Consider the following 23,543-nt stretch of genomic DNA (forward strand, 5'->3'; position numbering starts at 1 on the left):
CCTCTATTCAATCTTCTGAGATTAGATCCATTTTTATTTCTGACCATGCCCCTGTTTCACATCTTTTGAGTTGTCCCTTGCTACCTCCAAACATGCCCGATGGAGATTCAACAACTCCCTATCTGATCAAACTTATGTTTCAGAGGCTACCTCCTTTATAAAAGAATTCTTTCAGTTTAACAAGCCCAATGACACTTCTGTTAACAACAACTGGGATGCCTTTAAAGCCTCTTTCAGAGCATTCACTATTACCTACACTGCCAGAAGGAAAGCAATATTGAATTCCCATTACCTCTCTACCCTCAAACATATTAAGACTCTTGAACACTCTTATTTTACATCCAAATCTCCTACTGACCTCCATGACCTTATCAAAGCGAAATCAGACTTGTAATATCTTACTTAAAATAAAATCCATATACCATGGGGGTCAAAACAAAGTGGGTAAAATGGTGGCCAATTATTTAAAAATCAAAACAAAACAGAAAGGAAAACCATTGGTCCTATCCATAATACCCTCACCATCAATTTACTACATTCTGATTCAGACATTGCTAGTGCTTTCCAGTCCTACTATAACTCAATATATATAGACGATGCCCATCCTTCCAAAAGCGATACCCAGTCATTCTTTGATGATCTTTCTTCTCCTTCCATACCGGGTGTTATGGCTCTCCTTGGAAAGGATATAGCTCTTCAGGAGATTTTGCCATTAAACCTCTGAAGAGAGCCAAAGCCCCTGGGCCTGATGGTTTTTCTATTGAACTTATCTCCTATCTTTCATCTATTTTTGCTCCTCTTTACTTGAACTTTTCAACTCTTTTCTATTGAAATCTGAACCTGAAGGCTCCTTCTTAGATGCTCTCATTGTAATCATTCCCAAACCTGATAAGGACCACACCTTGTGTCAAAATTATCTCCCAATCTCATTAATGAATTATGATTGTAAAATTTTCGGGAAAATTCTTGCTTCTAGATTGTTATACATCTGCTCATTAAACCTGATCAACCCGGCTTCAGTATAGGTAGGCTTACTTCTGATAACACTAGGATGCTCTCTAATATTCTTGTGTTAGGGAAAAGATACCCTGATCCTCTGGCTGCATTGTCTCTTGTTGCTGAAAAAGAATTTGAGCGTATAAGCTGGCAATTTATGTTCAAAACTCTTCATTGGTTTGGTTTCGGCCCCAAGTTAATTTCATTTATCAAGTAATTATTTTTAGAACCACGTGCCTGTGTTTCTGTTAATGGTCTTTTATCCCCTTATTTTAGCTTACACAGAAGTACCAGACAAGGTTGCCCGCTCTCCCACCTTTTATTTCTTCTGTGTCTTGAACCTTTTCTTGTGAGAAAAAACAAGGACCCCCTGAACAATGGATAGTTCAATTCCTAGGACAGGGACTTAAATGGTAGTGACAAAAACTCCTAGGCAAAGTCAATAAAGCAAAGAATATACACAGTATCTATGACATTAAGAAGACCAAGGAAGACGGAAAAAATATATTCAAAGTTGTTACCGTTTTAATAATTTCTTCTCATATTATCTAAACAAATGATATTTATACAAAATATTTAAAAAAGGAAACACAATATGTAACGCATCACATTTAATCAATATGTATAAATAAAGGTTTAAAAAGTGGCAATATCTTTATTAACTCGACACGCGTTTCGGCGTATACAACGCCTTCTTCAGGAAAGCCACACAATTATCTAAAAATAAAGAAAAAAAAAGAGAACATACTCAGATTTCACAAATTGTTATCCGTATCTTGACATGTTTTCTTAAGAAAAACATCTATTTAAACAATTCGTATCTCTTTTTACATATATCCTAAAAAACACAATGTGTATCAGTAGCAACAATCTATGTACATAATCTGGCAGTCTTCCTATGTATCACACATTACAATTTTATATTTATCTACGGTATTATATCTGAGTGCTCAAAAATGTACCTTAATGAAAGAGGCATGTTAGATAGTGAAGGCCTGTAACATTATATAGTCAAGAAACAATTAGAAAGAAAATAAGTAGCCAATCACTCACAGATCCTGTTTCAATGTGATTAGTTCCTAGTGATTAAAACCTGCAACTCCATAGTTGGTGGATGTTCTTGATTCTAATAAATGGCTGAAAAAATGTATGTATCACCATTATTATGGACCTGTATAATGGGGCCTGATCATCATTAATGTACATGGTAGCTGCTGTTTGTAGAAGCTATCTGTATAGTTCCATAAAAAAAAATACATTTATTGGGATTTTAACTCGTAAAATATGCAATTGAAACCGATGAATCTATGTTAATAATACAATAAGATCATAAAGAGATAAGGACTGTACTATGTTCGGTATCAGTGTGAGCAATCATCATGCTCTAAAATTTGGACTGATATTAGCGGACCGAAAAACTGAGACTGGTTATAAAAATCAAAGTATCTAACATTAATCTATCCCAATTGGTGTTGATTCAGTGGTATTATACATGTTCATTGTAAACGGATAAAAGACAATGACGAAAAGGAATTACCTGATAAAAATGCAGAGCACCGAATGTGCAACGATGTCTTATTAATTTTAAAATTAACGGTTTCACGAAAAGGTCGGATGTCTACAAAAAAGAACAACAAATTATTATTTTTGATAGTAAATTGATTAAAAAGAGATAAAGATATCCCTAACACAGATATAACTGTGAGTTCCATAATATTATGATCTAAAGAGAATTTTTAAGACCAATACTTGGTTATCAAACAAGCCTTGTGTAGGTATATTTGAAAACCAACCTGGTCCCGCTAAATGTTAAAATCAATAATTTGATATTCTGGGAAGCCTCTGAAAAAACAATACACAATCTATTGTCAAGACGGAGACCGTATAAGAGAAACAAGACGGAGACCGTATAAGAGAAAAAAGGACGTATACATTAATAATCGGAGTAACAGTGAACCCCATAGATACGTTGCGATAGAAGAGATTCAACAAAGAAACTGAAACAAGCGCTAGATATGCGATAGTGTTCCAAATATGTAGCTCAATAGGCATACACAGTAATGGACTTATCTAAAAAGGAATGTAACAAAATATATCTTTGAGTGTGTATAACTACAGCTTCAAAGTAAAACAAGGTCCCTATAACTACAAACTAGTATGTACCTGATAAAAGGAGGCTTTAGGTAGGACCAGGCTGAGGATGCCTGCCGGTAATGCCTTCAGAAAAGAGTATCAAATGTGTTGGTGCCATTCTACACATTATATACTCTATGGCTGGTCACATGATAATCATGTGATTCTAAAAAGTGTCATGTGACCGAAGTGATAATGGTCAGAGGAAACAGACTATATTGAAAAACTGAAACTTTATTATTCTGTCCGACAAGATTTCGAAAACATATCAAACTACTTGGTTTTATAGATATCAATTATGATAATAACCTTATATCATATTAACAAGCTACTAGCCAGATGTATATTATATAATGATGAGTGATAAATGATAAGTGGGGGATTAAGAAGATAATAACCAAAACAGTGTCTGAGTTGTAAAGTCAACAAAACTAAATGAGAGTTAGATTAAATGTAATGTCTAATATATTGGACGATGTTCTGAAGATGTCAACATATCAGATTTGACTAACCCTGGGTGTAGCACTTCGCTACGCCCATGGAGTGAGCGTAGTGTTGCCTACTTCGCCATTTGCGAAGTAGGCGTAGCAGGCAAAACTACGCCCACTCCGTGGGCGTAGCGAAGTTGCCCGCCACCCGCCTCCCTCCTGCCCTCCCTAAATACTTAAATAATTATTTTAAAAACAATAAACACCATTTACCTTGTCCGCTGCGTCTCCGGGGCTCCCTCTGGTAACCGTGCCGTCATCATGGATAGTAATGCGCATGCGCGGCCGCCCGCGCATGCTCATTTCCCACGAGAAATGCGCGGGCGGCCGCGCATGCGCATTACTATCCATGATGGCGGCGCGGTTACCAGAGGGAGCCCCGGAGACACAGCCGACAAGGTAAGTGGTGTTTATTGTTTTTAAAATAATTATTTAAGTATTTAGGGAGGGCGGGAGGGAGGCGGGTGGTATTTAGCGAGGGCGGGAGGGAGGCGGGTGGCGCGTAGTGGGGCTACGCGAAGTGCGTAGGTGGACGTAGTTTCTGGTCCACTTCGCGTAGCTCCGCGTAGCCCCACTACGCCTACTACGCCCACCCTTAGATTTGACTAGTATCTCCATAAATGTTAGTATTAATTAAAAACGCAAAGGCCTAAGTATCTTATATTAGGTTCAGTATGCCAAACATTCTGTTTTAAGATGTGATGCCCACTCAGGTTATGGCATTCTCCCAGGGTATTTAACTATTCAGGCCATTCCTGAAAGTGTTGAGAGTGAAAATCCAGAAAACGTCTTGTTTTTTACGTATTTTGAGACCCCCTTTATTATCGGGAGTCCTGATTCTTTCCAGGCTTCTCCAATGGATGTCTTCTGGCTTATGGTTCATATCAATGAAATGTTTGACTAAGGGCGTTGTAATTTTGGCAGTTCTGACTGCAGAGCGGTGTTCAGTAATGCGGGTCCGTGGTGACCATAGAACTTCTACTTTTTCAGCGCCAACGTTATCTCAGAAAATCAGGTCTGACTTATTTTGGCTACCCTTTACTTTTTTCTTGTCGTCACCCCTGTCTCTACACTAATCTCTCTTCTATTACCCCTTCCCCCTCCTTCCTTTTCTTCTATCCCTTTCCTTTCACCTCTTTCATTTTTTCTCAATCTCTATCCTAAAAATTATAAATATGCTATTATCTGATATGTGCTCTTATTTAATTTTACAAATTTTATTGCATGAGGTCATTCTTTTTAATGTATTATACCACCATGATAGTATCATCTCTATTATTGAATTATTAATAACATGTCTTTAGTTTGCTATTTCCCTACATTATGCTAATTGTAATTTTGGTACTCTCTTATTATACCAATAAAAATGATTTAACTAAAAAAAAAGGCTTATGCAGGTGGTGGCGACTTCAACCTAATGAAGATCCTTCCACCACTAAATGTCACTGTTGCGATGGAATACCCTTTCCACCAAACTCTAAATGAGGGCATAAATTATCTGAAATACCCTACTACCACCTTTTACTCCTTACCTTCCACCTAATTATTCTTAAGGCTCCCGGTTTTCAGTTTTTACAGGTTTTTACTACAGATAAATGCAGACAGAAGACCTTCTAATTTCCTGTCTGTATTTATTATTAAATATGGATAAATGTGTAAAATAGGTTTCATGCTAGACGATTCACACTACTGTCAATAATGAGTGCTAGGTCAATAGCTGTACAGATTGACAGATAGAGGAATTAAAAAATGTAAAGTATTTCCTAATAAAGCTTAAATAACTTAGCAATTCAAACGAATGGCTGGCCTGCGATGACGGAGTTCCACACCTCCGCGTAGCACCTGGGATCCTCGCTCATCCTTGCTCCTCCCTCCTGCGATGCCGATGGCGGCTGGTAGCTGGCGTTCTTGGTGCTCCCGGCTCCCTTGATGAGCAGGCGTTCGGAGTGTGTCCAGCCAAACGGGGGTGCCGTGGACTGTGCCGTGTACTGCGCCGTGTACTGCGGCGGGGTGCTGATTCCGATTCCTGGTATTTTCGGTGCTACTGGAGGAATGTGCCTCGTAACGGCTGAGAGCAGGTGAGCGCTGCCCCTACGTTAAAGCCCAGTGTTAAAGTCACGGCGCCTTGCGGCTGGACGGGCTGCTTCCGCAACATGCTTCACGGGTCCCGTGGAGCTTTCTTGTGCTAAACCCACGGCATCCTGCAGCAGGACGGGCAGCTTCTGCAACAAGCTTCACGGGCTCCACAGAGTCTCTCTTGTTCATTTCCAGGCGCTACTGGAGAAATGAGCCTCGTAACGGCTAAGAGCAGGTGAGCGTTAAGTCTTTGTCAAGCCACGGCACCTTGCAGCGGGATGGGCGGCTCCTGCAACACAGAGCCTTTCTTTCTCGTCTTGCTTCCCCGCACTGACTCTATTCTACTTAGTGGAAAGAAAATTTCAGAAGTTTCATTAGCTATTTTTCCTTTTGATAGTCACGAACGAACTTGTTTGTATTTAAATGGTTTCTCTCTCTCTTGGGGGAAAGGGGAGTGTAAAGACCGGTCAATATGGGCAAGCTTCTCAACGCATGGAACAAAGCGAAAGCCCGACGGCAGCGGGCTAAGGAAGCAGAGGATGCTGCTAAGCCGGCTGATAAAGATTCCGTGGAAAGTTCAGATGAGCTAGAGGGATCCTCCAATGAACTGCTTACTCAAAACGGCTCAAGGAGAAAATACGGTGTCGGGTGAGACAGGGAGGGCGAACACTGGCTCGGATGTAGCCCTACCTGTCCAACAATTCCCTTTGTTTGTAAAAAAAACAAGCATACATTGTATAGGCAGCCCTGCTCAACCAGTAACTTTTTTGGCACCAATCCATTTTTCTGCCATCACTGTTTTTTCAGGAAATTCCGATTCAGCGCCCAACATTGTGCCCAACTCTATCTCAGGGCCTGTTATGACTTCAATACAAGGCCAAAAGATATCGATCCTTAGTACAAAGGGAAGACAAATAGGCGAATACAGCAACATTACAAGGATGTAATCAATTGAGTTCTGGAACTGTCACCGATTCCAATATTGGTCAAGTAATAGTTAGTAAACCATTCTCACCCTCTGTGGATACCCGATCTACATATCTAACTGACCCCTTCAGTTCCATCTTAGATATGAATACCGAGACAACAGGTGAAATCCAGATGTCAGTCAAGGACATGCTGAACTTAATTTTAGATGAGGTGTGGGAGCTGAAAAGATTTCAAAAAGCCGAACTGGCCTCAATCTATCAGTGACTGGAAAAGATTGAGGATTTAGTCTCCACCTTTCCACTTCGTCTCCAAGAAGCTGAGACTCGAATTTCAAATTTGGAGGACCAGATGACGGAGGCTAAAAAAGATGTTAAAGTGATTTACAAGAGCATTGGAAACAAAATTGGATGATCTGGAAAATTACAACAGAAGATCTAACCTCCGAATAGTGGGGGTCCCTGAAGGGATAGAGGGATCTAACACGGTGCAGTGGGTGACTTCCTTTTTTTAAAACAGAAAGTGATACCAGAACACGAAGGGGATTTAACAATTACCAGAGCACACCGGGTACCGGCTCAACCTTTCCCTAACTCCACACTTCCCCGTACAATTTTGCTAAATTTTTCAGATGTCCGGATAAAAGAAACTATTCTTTTCAAAGCCATTCAGCAAAGACAATTCGCAGTGAACGAGAAAATTAAGTGTTGAATTTTTTCTGACATGTCCGCAGCTGCTGCATGTAGGAGGAAGGAGTTCGTGAAAATCCTTCATCTGTTTAAAGCCAACGGTGCCCAAGCCATGATTGCTCAGCAGTCTAAACTGAAAGTGTTGGTGAAGGGCACATTTTATATGTTGTCAGAGTTAGATGAATGCAAAACAACAGTTGATGGACAGAATGCAGAACAATTTCATACATTCACCCCAGTACAGAGATCTGGGCCTAAATCCATCGTTTTTTTGCACTCCACACCACCCCAGTTCAGACATGGCCATATGCAAATCAGCCTTGACCCTGTGCCTCATGGGAACAGTCCAGCCCGAACTGCCAAGCCGAGGCTGATTTGCATATGTCCATGTCTGACCTGGGGTGGTGTGGAGTGTAAAAAAAGGATGGATTTATGCCCAGATCTCTGTACTGGGGTGAATGTTTGACATTGTTCTGCATTCTGTCCATCAATTGTTGTTTTTGCATTTGTCAGACTTAGATGAAGCACAGGAATTATTGAAGGAAATTTCACATGGACAGAAGGGGTAAAAAAGGGGGGCATACCAGTAGTAGGTCAGTAGGGGGGAAAAATATACTACTCTGTTTTGAACGATGTTGCAATGTCTAAGAAATGTTCTCTTCTTGACTATAGTTTAAGGCGTCTCCTAAACCAAAAACCACAAAATTTGAGCTATGCTTGGTATGGCGAATTTCGATTGATTTAAACTCTCTGGGGTCTTATGGCGGTCACAAGGGGAGTGGAGGTGGGGAGGAGGAGATTTAGGGGTCCCAGGGCCCAAGGGGTGTAACAACAGGACACCCTAGGTTTAGGGGGTAGGGTTCTGTGGCTGGCGTGGGGGAGGGAAACAGGGCCACAGTTTCGCAGGGTTAGGGGTTTGGGGGGCTGGAGTCACGGGTAGGTGGTGGAGCATGAGGGGGAGTGAAAGGGTTAGAGGGGGTGGTGGGGGTGAAAAAAGTAATGAAAAAATGAAGTCCTTGGTGTTTTTTTGTTTAATTATTTTGCTTTTGCCATAAGGCTACTTGAAAAATGTGAAAAGAGAGATTTTGGCGGAAAACATGGAATTTATTCTGAATGTCTAGTAGGGAGTATCTGAAAATAATTTCATTCAACGTTAATGGTTTAAATAATAAAAAAAAAATGCGGGCCATAGAAATGTGGATTAAGACTGAAAATCCCTTCGTAATATTATTACAGGAGACACACATTTCGTCGTCAAAACTCGATGAGTTTTCAATGTTTAAAACATGGGCCTCAAATCGAGGCTTTTCCTCGATTACGGAATCTCAGCGAGGGGTTGCGATATTTTTAAATAAGAATCTCCATGCTGAAATTATACATACTGAAGAGGGTGGCTCAGGGCGTTGGTGTTGGGCCACCTGTAAAATTAAAAATAGACAGAGACCCATTACTTTTGTAAGCTTCTATGCACCAGTAGAAGATAACTCTAGAGCCTATGAAGATTTGCCTCATGCTGTGGATACTGTGACGCTATGAGACAAAAGTCGATGTAACAATTTGCGGTATTCTATGAATGTCACTGTTGTAAGATATGGGGGTTTGTATTGGGGTGAAAATATAAAACCCGGCTGTTGCATTGGCAATATTTACTGTAATGATTTACCTGATGGAAAAAAACGGCTGTGAATAAAGTTCTTTAAAAAAAAAAAAAGTAGCATTCAACATCAACTGGATGAACCGAAACGGGAACTCAGTGCAAATTTCTATGCCCAGAGTGAGGAGATTTTCCGTAGACAATCCCAGAAAATATATGAAGAAAGTAATTTTACCGGGAAGTTTTTAGCTTGGCAGAGACCAAGCTGCTGCTAATCTGATCAGAGGTCTAAAGTGCCCAGTTACCCATATTGACACAGTAGATCTGTCTGAAATAGGGAAGATAATGCTTACCCATTACAATAATGTTTATAGTCAGCAGCATAACATAGACCAGCAAAAGTTAGCAGAATTCTTAGAAAAGTATGCATTACCCTCTCTTTCTCAAAATGAACAATTGACAATGGCTAGCCCATTTTCTATGGACGAAATAGAATTGGTGGTTAAGGAGCTCCCAAATGGAAAGGCCTGTGGTCCAGACGGTCTGCCTGCGGAGTTTTTTTAAGTCTTTTTTTGCGCCTTTTCCGATATGTTTTTACAATTATTGAACTCTATGTTATCGACCCATCACCTTATTAAATTCCGATTATAAAATCACCACAAAACTACTACCAACACGCTTAATCAAATTTCGACAGATTTGAGCCACCCAGATCAGAATGGTTTCATTGCAGGCAGGCAACTGATCACAAATACACATTATTTGATTGAAGCTTTAGATTATTTTGAGACACGAGGGATTCCAGCGTTAATTTTGTTATTTGACGCAGAAAAGGCTTTTGATTTGGTGGTTTGGGAGACACTTTTTATTATTTTGGAGCATTTTGGTATTCCGGATAAAATAATAACCCTAATTCGAAATCTCTACACCGGTGCCAAAGCTAATGTTATTATAAACATGGTAATGTTTGGGTCAGTCTTAGTCAAGCGTGGCACGAGGCAAGGCTGCCCACTGTCGCCAGTTCTTTTTGCTTTTTTTATTGAACTCTTAGCAGCTGTAATAAGGAATTGTGCAGATATTCTTCCCCCCTTCCCACCGTCCCTTCAAAGGCTAAGATAAAACTATATGCCGATGACATTATGCTTCTAATCCAACTCGAATTACGTTCGCAAGCGAAAGTACTCCAGATCTTTGAGGAATTTGAAGCCCTGGATGGGTACCGTATTAATAAAAAGAAAACGAAAATTTTGGTATGTGGGGGCAGAGACCCAGAACTGCATCCTGATATATGCTGCTGCATTAATACTAAACCTAAAAGATACCTTGTTTTTTTTTTCCCCCATCAGTTAAAGACTTATATAGGCTTAATTTCGATCCCCTTCTTCAAAAGATTCGAGTAATGTTTGCTCGGTGGAATTCACTGCCATTAACGATTCTGAGCCGGGTCGCCCTGATAAAAATGTCCGTTCTTCCTTTATTCAATTTTTTGTAAAAAAAAAAAGCTTAAATAACTTCAGTAGTACTGCTGTGTAAGCTGTTCTACAATACAAATGGTTTCAAATGATCTTATGGTAAAGTAAATGGGTAAAACAAACCCATTGGCCACTCAAACATGAGTAAACACTTGTCAGTTAAATAGATGTGGAAATATACCCAAGGCAGCTTCATTTTGTACACGAAGCACAACAAATACAGATAAATACTAAGAAAATAACCAAAAATTAAATAAGGATAAATTCAGATGGAAATGTCAGAAAAATAAATACCATTAAACCGGGAGCCCTAATTACACTCCTTACTACAGTTAGTTGTGGTTGAAATGCTGGCCTACTTAATGAAGTCAGTGTATGCATTTTAACTCTCTTGTTTTTTGATGATTAATAATGCTTGTTTTTATCTTTCCAATACTTCATAACACGGTGTGTGGTTTTGGTCCCTTCCACATACCCTAACTTATTGGCCCATCCTCAGCTGCAACTACTTACCCCTTCTTCATTCTCAACTCGCATTACCTCTATTAACTTATTATGCCATTAGCCCTGTAGAAAAACAGCGTTTCCCTTGTAAATACCAAAGCTGCCCGGCGCAAGACGCCTCTAATTCACTTCAATAATAGTTACCAAAATAAAGAGGCAGGCACTGCGCACAGGAAGGCAAGAACAGGTTTATTACTCCAGAGGAGAACACATCAACTCGGACACGCAGAATGTCTTTGGGAGGTGCTCTAACAACTTCTCTGCTGCTTTCTCTTTTATACAGTATTACAGACATGTTATTGGTGGTCAAACATCCTTGGAATTCCTGCCTCAAGCCGGTTCCCACACAGAGCCACCAGCTGTCGTCCCCCCTCCCAAATCTAACAGATGATTGCTATCTTGCAGCCGGACATTCCGACAGGATCTAAAAGTGTGTGGGATCGGTTAGATCTGAGGGTTCGTGTTATTGATTAAATCAGACTTTTTTGTTAGTGCTACAAGTCCTGCCGTGTGGGAGCAATAAACTATGTCTGCAGGGGGTCAGTTAGTGCCTGAGACCGGATCGGGTGGCCAGATGCAGTCACAGGGTTATCAGGAGGCCTTGCTCATATGCAGGGGATGAAAGGACAAATGTGTTTTAGGGCGGGAAGTGGCTCCGGGGCATTGTCAGGCTGACAAGGTTTTATGACCCTAGTACGTGTGTTCAGGCTTGGTCAGGGTGCTGGGGATGATTGCGAGGTCAGGGTGAATCAAAGGTGACTAGCAGTGAATGAAATGGCTGCGATATCTAAAATGGTTGCTGATTACGTGCACGCAGTGGCTCCGGCGCCGGCGATGTTCACGTCTGTCGATTATATTTTAACAGTCGCCCCTTTGAACATTCCCAAGACATCTTGCTAGTCTATTTCAATCCCCATAATGTTTTGTATCTCTGTATCATACATTGCATTAATTCGTTCTGTGCGGGTATCTACAGTCTCAGGACACAAAAGAGTTCAGACATAGAGATGCAGTCAGTGTAACAGGCAAAGAGACAGTGCATACAAAATGACATTTGTCGTACCATACGTTTAGACCTGGAGATGAGCATAATTCTTAGACGATGCAGTAAGTTCATTCAAATACAAACATGTCATCATACAAATTGTTCTGGTAGGATAAGGACCACTAAGTGCATTATCTGAGGTCTAGACTCCATGGGGATCCAAACTAGAAAGGTTATTCATGAGGATAACTGGTGTTCTACAATTATCATTATACACACTAAAAGCGACCGATGGAAGGTTTCAAAGGAAAATCTTTTTCTTGTCCTATTGGGGCATAATCAATACAAAGTGATTCAGAGCGAAATTTAACCTAATATAAGTGATGGTCAGGGAGTGATAATGTTCAAAGGCTCTTCTTTCTAGTGTCTTTTTACAGCGAGCCATCACTGGTAGGCTCCCATTGTTCTCTTCTTTTGTTGGCGCTGTTGAGCACCGGCGGAGGAGCCATGCGTCCGGCTCTGTTCCAGATTCCATGTTGCAGGGCGAGGTCATTCTTTGCTCTCGGACCACAGTCCTTTTTGCCCTGTTCCCTAACTAATCTATCATTGGTACCTTAGACAGGGTACCCACACCCTATTCTTGATTCGTGAAGTCCATCCCTACTAACCCTATTCTATCTTCGTGCCGTGTTTCTTCATTAAGTCAGTTACGAAAAACTCCATATGAAAAAGGGGGGTGTGTTTGGGAGGTCGAGGGAAGAGAGGGCGGAGTGGGGTCAGATCTGAAATGGACCAAGGGGGGCAGAAATTTCACCCAAGTGGGCCCATCAATTAGGCTCAATGGGCTAGGACTTCCGGCACAGGTGGATCAACAGTTTGGGGGCTTCTGGACAGCCCTTCTTTATTTCATTTTCCATGTTGGGAATGGTGCCTCGTGCAGCATCTCTTTGCTCTGAGGCTCTACCTTGGTCGTGGTCATAGGTGTTCCATGATCTGCAGCCAGGCTGTGCGTCACGTCAGGCCCCTCTCCTCCGACGACTGCATGATATCTTTAAATAAGTATAAAACTATTTTTAGAGAACTGGCAGGGGAAGACATTTACACAATTCAATTTCTCTCCCAATCCCAAGTAGCCGGGGAAACATTTATCGATTACTCAAAAAATGACGATAGCATGGATACTCTTAATCCTTACACCTGTGCATATTATTTACTCATGAACCATTACTGTTGTGCATGTCTGCAAGCATTTCTACGAATTTCTACCATAATTGTTCATGTTCAGTGTTTATTCCTTTTACGTTCTTGATTGTGGCAAGAAATCTAGTATCTATCAGTCATATAGTCTGTCAAATTCGAACCGGCTCCTCCGGCAGAAACTTGTCGTTATAAACTAAATCCTGTTGAGCTATATTTTTTTTCAAGGTCTGCTAACTACAAAAAGTGTGATGTGCTATTATCATGGGCATACAGGTACCCTTCCGAGCTATTGTTTACCATAAAGTACACAGGCTAAGCATTGTTCCATCCTGTCAATGTTCCTTACTTTTAGCTAAATATTTTGATTTCAGTTCTCATTCAGCAGGGCTTACTACAACATTCTTTTCACTGTGGTTCGAATAATTTTTTTAATAAACATTATTCTTATTTCTGCATTATCCTTCACAACCTAGCTACTTCATTAGTTAATGAGGGACTTGTGATGTCCATACAACTCATATGTAGGGTGACCAGAATCTTAAAGTGAGAACAACTAGGGACATTTCATAAAATTGGTAGAAGGATTACGATCTTACTTCAAGCGACGAGTGCGTTCCTTAGCAGAGAGTTACAGAACGGTCAGTAAGAACCTTCATAGATTGCGAAATTCAAACCTGGTAGCTTTGTTTGCTAATTAAATCTTTTCTTGAAACAACTGCTAACTCCTACCAATTTTAGTCTATTTATCTTTAAAAACCCGAGACATGAGCTATATTTCTTGAAATTTTCTGGGACAGCTGGTACGAAACTGGGACCATCCTGGTAAAACGGGGACGTTTTGGTAACTCTATTTATGTGCAATGTGCGTGGTAACATAAACGATGAAAGTTGTGTCACTAAGGCACTGATACAAAAGCCACTGACATATAGTTCCCCTTTAAGGGCCAGATTAGGGGACATCAGTCGTCTTACCCGTCCTCTCATTTTCAGCCAATTAAATTCCATCATTTTACAGAAAGGAGGGGTAGTAATATGGCAAAACATGGTATTTTTGTCTCTTTCAATTTGTTCAAACGCTGTTGTTTTTAAAGCCAATTAGACGTGTACCAGTGAGGCAATGTTGAATTGAAGATAGACACTCCAATGTAGGTTAAAATAGGTTTAATCCATAAGCAAGCAGGTACACAACCTGACACTAAGTTTCATAGAATGTGGAATGTGCAAAGTTAAAGGTGTATTACATATTCACAACATAACACATCCCCTTCGGAACACAATAAAAAAACAATAAAATAATTTATAACAAGCATCATTCCCTTTCTTAAAACAAAAACAAAACAAAAAAGAAAAAAACAAAAAAAAACGAATTAAAATATATATAAACCCTTCTTTACAATGGAAAACTTTCAGAAATATAATCAGCCAACCAAACTGGAGGTCTTTTTTCACGTCTAGAATTCCTGTTGGTATTGGATACTTCTTGACTGGCACAACTTGAACCTGGAACACTGGAAACATCTTGATTAGCTAAACCTGAAACACTTGGAACAGCTAAATTAGAGCTAACAACATCTTCATTGGTGACATTCACATTAGATGACTCAGATGAAGTTGAGCACGTCAAGTCTTCCAAGTCTAACGAATTAGAGGATTTGCTAAAAGAATGCAAAGAAGCAGAATCGGGAATCCAAAGGATCAGAACACTTAGCTATCCTTTTAAGATTCCACACCCGTCCATCAGTAAGGCGAACATAATTATTCATAATTTCCACAACTTGCATAGACTCATAAAAATGACTTTCCTCCTTTGGAGATTTGTTAGGTTTCTTAACTCTTACCCACTGTCCAACAACAATATCAACATCTTTGCTTTGAATCATACCAAACTTTACTCTTGAAATGTGAGGCCTGACTTCTTTCTTTTACAAAATTTTCAGACCAGTTAACCACATTAGATTTGAACAACCACCCAGGAGTAAATTTTGTTCGTGGATTTCTACCACGCATGAGAACAAAAGGAGGATAACCCGTGGCTTCACAAATAGAAGTTCTGTAAGACCAAACCATTTTTAACACCTGAGTTTCCCAATCCATGTTACTAGCAGACATCTGAATGGTGTTTTTGATGACTCGGTTGAAGCGCTCAACCATGCCGTTACTGTTTGGGTTATACAAAGTAGTGGTTTTGTGTTTGATACCTAATCTATCAAAGTACTCTTTTGCCTTACTGGACATAAACTGAACGCCATTGTCACTTAATAAAACAGAAGGAATGCCCTCTAAAGTGAAAGAATTATCTAAAAATTGTAAAACAGTATCAGTATCTGCTCTATTTACAATCTTTACAAAAGGCCACTTTGAGAACAAATCCATCAACACCAAAATATACTTCTGGTCATTTCCAATGGGACCCATAATGTCAATAGCTGTGTGCTACCACTGTGAATTAGGTTCTACCATAGTGCCCATAGGAGGCTTACACATCACCAAAGAATGATCAGCAGCTTGACATGATTTACAATTCCTCACAAATTTATCTATATCAACATCCATTCCAGGCCACCAAAATGAAGTTTTGTCTGTACGTTTAGAGCGGACAATGCCAAAATGTCCCTCATCGCATAAAGGCATGATGGACAAACGCAAAGTTTTGGGAGGAATGACCCTTTCGCCAAACCCGATATTACCATCCCTAACACTTAAATCAAATCTGATCTCCCAAAAAGACTTCAAAGGATGTTTACTATCCACTTTCCTCGGCCAGGACTCAGCTAGATGCGATTTCACTAAAGTTAACTCATCTTCTTTAAGATATTCATCATCCCACTTCTCCTTCAAAATAACTGCACCTTCCAAATCCTGAGCATAAACCACCTGAAAAGAGTTCCACAATTCATCTTCACATTCTTCAAGTTGTTTAGGCATTCTAGATAGAAAATCAGCTATACAATTCTCTTTCCCTGGTAAATATTCCATTTTATAACAGAAATCTTGCAACTTGATAGCAAGTCTAGCAACTCTTGCAGAAGTATTAATAGTTCCTTCAGTAGTTAAAACCCTGAGTAATGGCTTGTGATCACAACGTAAAATAAATTTTGTACCCCACACAAACGCTCTGAAATGGTTTACCGCCCACACACATGCTAAAGTTTCTTTTTCAATGGTAGAATATTTTTCCTCCGTGGGCGATAGTGACCTTGAAGCATATGCCACAATCTGTTCTTTACCATTCAATCCAATTTGAGATAAGACAGAACCTAAACCTTTAATGCTAGCATCAGTCATTATGATGGTTTGCGCTTCTGGATTAAAACTTTTTAAAGAAGCAATATTTGTGATGCAGCTTTTTATATCCTCAAAATCATGTTCACATTCCACAGACTAAATAAACGTAGTTTTGTTTTTTAAAATTTGTCTAATATTATACGTTCTGGTTGCGAAATTGGGAATATACTTTGAAAAAAATTCAGCAAGACCAATGAAAGAGCTGACATCATCCTTCCCTTTTGGAGAAGGGGCGCACTTAATCGCATCAATGAGGTTAGGCTTAGGTCTGATCCCATCACAATCAATTACATGACCCAAATAGGTAACATGATCACTGGCGAATGTGCACTTTGAAAATTCTATGGTCAAACCCTTTGCCTCTAGAATACTCAATACCTTCTCGAGAGTTTTATCATGCTCCGACTTATCTTTTCCAAAAATAAGAATATCATCTTGGAAAAATTTGGTGTTTTTAACGGTGAAGAACAACCTATGCATTAAGGGCTGAAAAACAGCCGCGGCGGATGCCAGGCCGAAAGGCATTCTTTTAAATTGAAAACAACCTTGCGGAGTTATAAAAGCAGTATACTGTTTGCTGTCTTTAAACAAAGGAATCTGATGTTAAGCAGCAGATAAATCAATTGTGGTGAAGCACTTAGCACCATCAAGCAAAGCTAGCATCTCGTTTATTTTTGGCAAACGGAATTGATCCACCACTATGTTTTCATTCAAATGGCGCAAATCCACACACAGTCTCAATTTCCCGTTCGCACGTTTTACCACAACCAAGGGAGAAACCCAAGCAGATGCTTCAATTGGCTCAATTATGTTAGAGGAGACCAACCTATCAAGGTCAGACGCAAAATCTTGTCTTAAAGCAATAGGGACGCTTCTGACCTTATGGATATTGGGAACCGCACCATCCTTTAAGATTATCTTATGCTCAAAATCCTTTAATTTGCCAATTTTCTTCTGAAATACAGAAGGAAATTTCCTTAGCAATTCTCCACCAGTCTTGGTCCCTTCATCCATAACCAGAACCTTTTCAACTGAATTGGGATCGAGGATTATATGTAAATCACCTTGATCTTTCCATCCCAATACCGATGGTCCCTTTTTAGAAATGTACTACTTGCCAAAAGATTTGCGATTCTTAAACTCGAATTTCAGCCAACGAAAACCAATTATATCAATCTTCCCACCATTATAACCTTCAGGGTCAATATCAGGAGAAGACAATTTTGAGCCAATTCTGTCAATAAAAGTGGTACGCCAAACATCCTCATTGACAATAGTGTAAGGCGAGCCGGAGTCCGCGTAAACTTTCACACGCACACCACCTATATGCATCCAACATTCAGGCTTATTGTCAACCAATAAACATCCCTCCCGAATGTTGAGAAGGAGTTTCTTTTTCAGGACCACTGCACATTCAGTGGCTTGATCATCACCACTGGAGGAATTATTATCAGAATCTATATCCTCTTGAATACATTTGACCATCCTAGTCCTCTTTCTACATGCTTTGGTATAATGGCCATACAGACCAGAAGCACCGCATTTACTTTTCTTGGCCGGACACTTCTTAGCAAAAGCCAAATGCTCCGAACTCCCACACCTGTAACATTTAGGAGTCTCACCACTCATTTTAGGTTTTGCCCATGTCTCATTCTTTTGTTTGAAATTGCTGTTCTTTTTAAAATTGGAATTAACTTTAGCAACAACATCTTTGCCAGTGCTATCAGATTTCAAAGCACTTGCACACCTGCTAGAATTTTCAGCTTTACGAACTAAAGCTAAAATGTCATCTAGACAAGCGTCGCCATTCATCCATAAATGTTCCTGAATTGCCGGATTGTTTGCATGCATGACAACCTGATCGCGAATCAAATCATCCAGTAACACACCAAACGCACAATCATTCCCCATCTTTTTCAATTCACCAACATAGTCATCAACACTTTCATTTTTAGATTGCTTCCTCTGAAAGAATTTGTACCGCGTAATACCAATACAAACCTTGGGGGCAAAATACTTGTCTAAATTGGACAAAGCTATAGTAAAAACATTACTGTCCCCAGCCCCAACAATAGGTTTGTTCATTTGATTATAGCATTTAAGACCTTGTGGACCCAAAGAGTGCAAAAGAATGCGTTTCTTTTGTTCAGCAGACATTTTACCATCAGAGTCTACAGTCTCGATGTAATTCAAAAAATAGTCCTTCCACTCCAACCATTTCAAGTCTGGTGAAGAACCCTTGGACCAAAAGTCTTGCGGATTACTTAAAGAAAAGGTTTGTTGACTCATTTTGAAAAGAAATTAAATGAAGAAGTAATGATTTTGGTGGAATTGTTCAGTGAGAAATATTTCATGAGAAACAAGAGAACTGATTATAGTCCTTCCTTCACTGTCCTTTCTTCACCACCAGTTAAATTAAAATCCAGGAAATGTCAAAGTTCATAAAAACAAGAGAAAAATGCCAAAGTGTGGTAATATCATAGGTAAATACCTTAAAACGCTTTTATTAGTCACCTTCATGTGTGACTGAATCAGATGAATTCACTTGTGTCGATTGAGCAGCTTTCCGACAACAAGTAGGCTAGCCCAATCCAAAATGGCCACCGCGTATGACGCACACGTTCACGTTGAACGTTTGACGTAGGAGATAGCCAGAGACGCTACATAACAAGTACAGAACGTGCGGAGCTTCGAAAGATCAGCGTTAGAAGCAGTCACGCGCAAGGGCTCCAATCTGCATCATTCAAAAGGTAACGATAAGAGCTCCAAGTTACAATGCGCGTTTGCTGAAAGGGTATAAGTTCCAAAAAAAAAGAATAATGGCCAATATGATACTCGCAACAAGCTCACCGTCCAATGACTCGTAGTCCTTGTTAATTTCTTTTAAAGTGCCTCCGGACACTCCTTAACGTCGTCTCTGCTTGCAGATCCACACAGTACACATTAAAAAAAATCGAAATGTAAAAAAAAAACTGGAAGTGTAGAGAATCCCGATCGTCGCCACTTGTTGAATTGAAGATAGACACCCCGATGTAGCTTAAAATAGGTTTAATCCATACGCAAGCAGGTACACAACCTGACATGTAGTCAGTCAGCGTCAACTGAATAAAAGCAGAACACATAGACATAAATGGAACACAGTACACTAAGTTCCATAGAATGTGCAAAGTTAAAGGTGTATTACATATTCACAACATAACAGGTACAGTGTTGTTATTTATTCAAAAGTGAGTTCACAGAGAGAGAGAGAGTGTGTGCACAACAATAGGCTATTCAGTACACGTACAACATAGAGAGAGAGTGTGCACGTGTACAAGAATAGGTCATTCAGTACACATACAACATAGAACAGCACAGGACGATTTTCATATTAAACACACAAGCCAAGGAAAAACATAAACGCATAGTTTACATACACACAAATATCGAATAGGACGCGACAGTACATGCATCAAGTACAAAAAACCGAAGACAAAATACAGAGTTATTTTGGACAAAAAGGACTTTTCCATGCACGTTGCGCATCTCAAAATTTTACTTAATTTTACTCTGGGTCAGGCTCCTTCTTTCCCTCCTTCCTAATAGTCGCTAATTTTAGCAGGTCACCTATTTTGAAAATACTTACTCCCTTTAATTGGTCGGACACTAGCCCAGTCGTACTTATACTCACGGTGGGGTCCCCCAACATCTAGCAACGATGGTCCAAGCTGAGGTAAACGAGGGATGCCAGTCAGACGTGCAACGGTACTGTTCTTATCTTTCTATGTGGATGGAAGAAGAAGGGGTAAATCTAAAACATGACAATATCTCTAACTTCTGGGTGGAGGAGGATTTGAATGAATTTCAACCCAGGGGACTCTTCATTTCTCTATTTGGGCAGTACAAAAATCAGCTCACTGGTGTGCATTATATTGGTCTAACCAGGATGGGGAGGTGTTCCTGGAAAACGGTCGCACACTTGGGATATCGGTTGGAGTTGGCCTGTTGTAATGCAATAGTCCTTTAAGCTCCTGATGTAGGCTACCCTGCCATTCACTGGCTTCAGAGAGAGACTCGTTTCTAAGTAAGGAATGTGCTATATTTCAAAAATGTCATTTGTTACTTTGCATGTTGGCACCATGTTCAGGCCTATTTTTCTCATCCCATTGACTGCTCGATCAACACCTCAGTCATACAAAAAGCATTCTCTTATCGACCCAGGCGCACATGATACATACGCATTCATACCATACACATCATGACACACACGCATTCATACCATGCAAATCATGACACACACGCATTCATACCTTACAAATTTTTCACGCCCCCAGAGATAGCCTCTGCATACAACGTACCATCTTACAGTACTAGCCTATTTTTTGCGTGGAATCCGGTGCATTTAGACCTTCTTAATTTTTCGACTGAAACTCCGATGTGACCTAAAGAAAAAGAAAAGAGGGGGAGGGGCCGCATTCAAAGCACATCAACGCGCGTTATAACGAAAATATTTTTACTTACAATGTAACTGACTTTTCTCTTGGGATGCAGTCCTTGGCATCTCGGCATTGAATCCCAGAAGAACTGTTAGTGCGGCAAAGATAACCAATGGTAGGACGCTCACTACATATATCGTTCGAGTGCGGTATTACGGACCGCGTGTAGGAAAGGGTCAGAGGCCAGAGGTACTCAGTATAAGGTGGGGGGGTGATGGATCAATGTTTTCATTGAAGAAAAATGATCTACAGTGGCCTGGGGCCATTCCTATTCGTGGAGCATGGAAACTATAGGAGGTAGCGAGTTTCACTGGGTGCATTCGTGCTTTCAATGGTATGCATTTTTGCTACACGGTAAGACCACTAACAGACTTGTCTAATGTCTGCATAGAGATCAGTTTGGCGGGCGGGTGGAGGACACAGCGCAGTTCTAGTTCAATAACGCGGGAGCACAGTTGTGCCAGAAAATCACAGATTTGTAATTGCTAAGGCTGGCAGACCTGTTCATGGGGTCCACAAACACGGACTAGGCTATGCCTGAAATGTTTGTGTAAGGCATACCAATCTATAACACACAAAAGAAACTGTGCCTTTCTAAAAACCGGTAATATGCATTTGTGCCCGACTGCTAGAATACAGTGCCCAGAAATGTGTTTCATATATAATCTAAACAGATGACCGCTGCGTTAGGAGGTTACGAGAGGTTAAAACAGAGCAGGACTTTCCTAAAAATGTTCATTCTAATCATATAACTTGTGCAAGGACATCAAACGCTAACATCTAAAACGAGCTTTCTTGCGATGTTTTTCGAGCCCTGGCTTTGGCCATGCAGGCAAATATGTTTAGAGAAGATTTTTCTCTCCTTTTTACCTAATACGTTTATAACTCACTTCTGCCTAATGTTAGACTGGATGGCATTCCTTTGGTGAGGCTCAGGAGCATTTTAAAAACTCCTCTGAAACACGTGGTGTGCAAAACAAAGATTACGATGTTTTAGGACTCCAAGAACCAGAATGCACTTGGGTTACATAGCTAACCAATTTCGGGCTAATGTACTTCTTTGGGAACCTTACAACTGTAATATAAACAACTATTTCTAGTTTGAAAAAGGCGCGCTTTTGCTCCTCCGAGAGAGCTGCTAAGTAAAAGAGGTTTGATTTACTGTCCTCTTCATTGATATATCTAAATGTCAGGATCTTTACCAATTGCTTACGTTGTAGGAGTGCAAAATAGACAGATCTTGACTATTCTTTTGACGTTGTTTCTGCGTACTGTATCTTTTTAACTTTTTAGAGTCGAGTTACTTCATTTAATTGGCCATTTAAATTCGAGTTTCTTCTTTGCGTATTTGTTCCACGATGAGTCATACATTATGGGACAAATACCATACTTTTTATTCGACAAACGATTCAGGCTTAAACAACCATTTTCCAATAACTTCAGAAAAGACAGGCATGATGGATATCGGTCAAAACAAAGCTCTCAATCCTAAATTCAGACAAGAAGTCTGCATTACCTGTCCTTTACTATTTGCAAATAGTAACCATTGCTCAAAACGACCAATCGATCCATATTTACAATGCTAATTCTATGTTTCTTGTGAAGGGCTATTCCTAGCGTTTCCATTTTAGCGGGGTCAAAAGATCCCATCAGTGGCCTACTGATTTTCTCGATTTTTCCTAGTGAGTTTTATGCCATAATAGTTTGCTAAAAGCTACAGCGATTAATCTGTATTTCACATACATGTCCTTTTTATTAGGAGTGCCCTCCGGTGGAGCCGGATGACTGACCTCTAATAAATGGTCCGGTACAAAATAATCAAACAATGTTGAGAAGACAGGCATGACGTACAAGCGGTCAATATGAATATCTCAATAGGTCGTGGACAAAGGTCCACACTACCTGCCCTTCGCTGTCTGCAAAGAGGGAAAATATTCCTATTCTTCGTTGTTTGCAAGCAGGGAATGTCTCAAAGAACCAAATAACCAAATAACCAAATGACCAAATAACCAAAGAACCAAACAGCGCAATACTAGTATTCAATCCAAACAATTCCAAGACAATCAACCAAACAATCAAATATCAGTCGTTTTTCACCACCTTACCCGGACCGTATGGACAGTTCTTCGCCTTCCCCTTCCAGCGCCCGATCGTCCTCTTACTCCAATTTTACCACGGCACTCCTGTGGGATCCCAGTCAGGACCTCAGGTCACTCGAGAGAGGTCCGTTCTGAACCGGTGAAGTTCGGATGATCGGCTGCCCAGACGAGGGTCTCTTTCAGGCAGGTACACTTTCCTGATCTTTGCAGATGTTCACTCCGTAGTTAGGACCTCTCTCACCGGACCCACGTGTCGCTGATGGGCGCCACTTTGGGACGCCAATTGTAGAAAAACAGCGTTTCTCTTGTAAATACCAAAGCTGCCCGGCGCAAGACGCCTCTAATTCACTTCAATAATAGTTACCAAAATAAAGAGGCAGGCGCTGCACACAGGAAGGCAAGAACAGGTTTATTACTCCAGAGGAGAACACATCAACTCGGACACACAGAATGTCTTTGGAAGGTGCTCTAACAACTTCTCCGCTGCTTTCTCTTTTATACAGTATTACAGACATTTTATTGGTGGTCAAACATCCTTGGAATTCCTGCCTCCGGCCGGTTCCCACACAGACCCACCAGCTGTCATCCCCCCTCCCAAATCTAACAGAGGATTGCTATCT

Source organism: Lissotriton helveticus, chromosome 1_1 (assembly GCF_964261635.1).
Source record: "Lissotriton helveticus chromosome 1_1, aLisHel1.1, whole genome shotgun sequence".
Taxonomy (NCBI): domain Eukaryota; kingdom Metazoa; phylum Chordata; class Amphibia; order Caudata; family Salamandridae; genus Lissotriton; species Lissotriton helveticus.